We start from the raw sequence: 3,606 nt of genomic DNA, 5'->3' as shown, positions 1-3,606 counted from the left end.
CTCACACTAAATTGCAACAATACTTTAAATACAATTAATACAAAATGAATTATACACAATAAATTCTTTGAAATATAACATAACTTTTATGATATACATACAATTAACTTACTCATAAATGACATTTAAACATAATTGTTAAAGTTGAATAGTTGTAAAACGTAAATATGTTGTCTTCTATAAATAGTAATATATACATATCACTAACCATCATATTCTAAATTTCATAATATTGATAAATTTTATAACACTTTCTTTTATAATCCGAGTAATGGTGTTTCAATATTATTTTTTGTCAATTTTGTAAGAAACAGTGAAGAGGAGATGACATGTAACTAAGAAACCTTACTCACAATCAATCGTATATGCAATTTCAGAGGTCTTTTAAAAGGAGCGAGTAGAGATATACTAAGGTTGATTTTCTTTGTCCAAAACAATCAATCTATATAAATCTGAATTTTGATTGACTCAAAATAAATTTGATTTTTTTGAAGTGAGATTAAGAAGAAAATCACACTACAAGAAATATGTACATTATTAGCAAGAGAGAAGAGCTATTATATGTCATCAATAGCGTTTTCATAAACGCTATGTTATGCCCCTGTTATGGTAGACCCCTACATACGATAGCGTTTTTGGCATGTTATGGTAAACCTCCACATACGATAGCGATTTTATATTATAACGCTAATAGAACGCTATAATATACTTTATTGTAACACATGTTTAGTGTTATTTTCTTTCGCTATATAAATTTAATTTGATTTATAAAATAAAATTTATATTAGAACCCAATTTTATAAAATTTACTTATTGGACATACAGTTATATATCTAACGTTTATATTTTATAAATCATAAATAAGTAATATTACATTAAAAAAAAACAAGGTATACATAATATCATATTAACTATTAAGTCTTATACTATTTACTAAATTGTCGCCTAATCTTAAACAAACTAAAACTAACATCATAAGTTAAACGATATAGTCAACTTCCTCCTTGAACTTGGCTCCCATCTCTTCAACCATTCTCTCGTATCAACTGCTTGATCAAATTGTAAAACAAATAATATGTGATTAAGCATTATTTCAAAATAATAATTCTATTTGTACAAATATACAAACTTGAGTTATAAGATTTGGTGGAGAAAAGAAAACAAACTTGGAAGTAAGGCGTTTTTACTTTTTGCAAGCAATAACATGGTCTTCTACAGCCCCCATATAGCTGCTTTAAGGTACCAAAATTGATATAGACAAATAAATTAAGTAAATATGAAAGCAAAACACAAGATGATTTAGCTATTCTTTGAGTACATCTAATTTTAGCAAAGCTAAGTGTGTTTTCTCCAAATTTCCATAGTTATAAGGAATACGAAGAAACCTGAGGATCTGGATGGTTTTTTAATTCTCTGTTTCGCAGATGACAATGGTGATCATGAGATACATAGCCTCTTCTCGAGAATATTTTAACCTGAAAAAAAAAAGAAACGTAATTAGATTTATAGCTATCAGACGAATACATCTCGCTTGAGCTTCATCTACCTCAAGAACATTGCAAAATGAAAAATAAAAGAAGGATTACTATTACTAATACTCTTATTGATGAGTTGAACTAGACTATGCTGCAAAAAAATCCTTACATATACTATGTCGAGAGAGGATCCTCCATTATATCTAACATTACTATTAAAAAACTCAGCATTTAAAATAGGAAGACACATTTTCTCATAGAGCACATCAAGGTATTGATCCAACAATCTTCTTCCTTGGCGTTAATAATTGAATAAACTTACTACAAATTAGAAAAAACAAATCAAGGTCATACCGTCTTCTTTTTGGCAGCGACCTTCACTTCTTTCTTCGTAAGCCTTGAAAATATGTTTCAAGACCCTCAAAGTTTCTATCTTTAGCATCATCTCCTTAGCTTCCTTCTCATAAACGAATAAGTTTAATTCATAAAATAACTATAATCCGAAACAGATCTAATTCTCATTGAGGCATTATGTCGAACAACCTAAGTTCATTATGTATACTAAATAACCTCAAAGAGTGAAACTTTAAGCTCACATATATATTTTCAATCCCCAATACAAATTTTAAAAAAATAAGCAATGTTAGAAAGGAACAAACAATTAGTAAAGTCATAACTTATTGAGCTTGAGGAGGAAGATGGTGGCAGAAGTGATGGCAGAGGTGAACAAGTCGTTGGGAATGGTGGCGGGACATGAATCTGCACCAGAGAAACAAAACAAAGAACACAAGCAAAGAATATTAAGATGCAACTTTGAACTACGATATCAACCAAAAACTAATACCAATATCGAAATTACTTTAAACCCATCATCTACCACCGGAGATACACCTCCCGTAATGGGTGGCATGGACCGTGAATCCCACATCCACCGGCATGCTCGGATCTCAAGCCATTGTAGCTTATCCACATCCACCGGTTGTCTCTAGATTCACAGAGGAGATCTGGGTCCCGTTTAGTCTCTGGTCTCACGGAGGAGACAAAGAAGGAGCTTTAGTTTCGTCGGAGAAGAGCTGTAAATCGTCGGAGAAGCTATCGGAATTCGGAACTTGTCACCTGAATTGGTTTAGAAATTGAAATCCAGTTTCAGAAAACCCTAATCTCTAAGTATCACAAGAAGAGACAAGAGAGAGATTAGAAGGTACCTGGAATGAATGGTGATGGCGGCGGTCTGCTTCGCCGAAGACAGCCAGCAGCTGGTCGGAATCCGTTTTTCGATTTCAATTTTGCTATCGGAAGGCAAGCATCATCTTTCATGTCGGGAAAGATAAATCTCGGAGGAGAAAGATGGAGATGCTTGCCAGAGAAAGGAGAGGAGTTCACCGGAGTAGATCGATGGTGACGTTTAGCTTCACGAACAAAGGAGATGAAGAGGTTGGTTTTCAGAACATTTAAGTTTAGCTCCACAAGATCTAGGTTTTGGTGTGGGGATTTTTCTTTTTTTTTTTCTTTTTTTTTTCGTGGCTTTGGTTATAGAAGGTGACACTAAAAAAATTTGGATCTGAGATATATGGCGCTCAAGTGAAAAACAATTTCTAAGTATTAGCGAAATAAGTGATTTTAGTTTTCGGCTTAGTGATTTTTTATCATAGCGTCGTTTCGGTGCTATTGTATAGTAAACAAAATAAAACATTCATCTTTCATAGCAGTGATGAAAAATGAGCTATCTTCATGTGCTATCAATGTGAATATTTCTTGTAGTGTCAAGAAGACTAATGATGAGTAGAAGAAAAATACGATTGAGTATGCTTCGAAACAACATAAATGTTAAGTGGTAGTGAAAGCAAACGCTTGAATTGTATAAAGGAATAATTCATCTATCTTCACGTATCTCTTACAATATAATTCATCTTCATTCCTACATCTATTTCTTAAACTGTAAAAAAAATACGGAATATATTATTTGTTATACATTTCTCAAATAAATTATGCTTTTAGAAGTAGCAGCAAATGGTTATTTTATTAACGGAGAATAAACTAATAAAATGGTGTTTCAACATTTGTTACGTCATTTATGTGATTTTAGATATTTCATTAAGTAGATAAACAACTTCGAATCAAGTTGTATCAA

At 31.9% G+C, this 3,606-nt stretch overlaps 1 long non-coding RNA gene across 1 annotated transcript; it reads right to left on the bottom strand.

Annotated features, from left to right (window-relative positions):
• Window positions 1-854: 854 nt before the first annotated feature.
• Window positions 855-3,008, bottom strand: LOC110228744. The gene is made up of 6 exons (XR_002332284.1): window positions 2,681-3,008; window positions 2,335-2,591; window positions 1,830-2,234; window positions 1,386-1,475; window positions 1,167-1,229; window positions 855-1,046 (listed from the first exon to the last, which is right to left on the bottom strand). It is a non-coding gene; the product is annotated as an uncharacterized LOC110228744 (long non-coding RNA).
• Window positions 3,009-3,606: the final 598 nt, after the last annotated feature.

Source organism: Arabidopsis lyrata (genome assembly GCF_000004255.2).
Source record: "Arabidopsis lyrata subsp. lyrata unplaced genomic scaffold ARALYscaffold_5, whole genome shotgun sequence".
Taxonomy (NCBI): Eukaryota; Viridiplantae; Streptophyta; class Magnoliopsida; order Brassicales; family Brassicaceae; genus Arabidopsis; species Arabidopsis lyrata.
The sequence above is the reverse complement of the archived record's forward strand: the minus strand, read 5'-3'. Positions and strand labels throughout refer to the sequence as shown.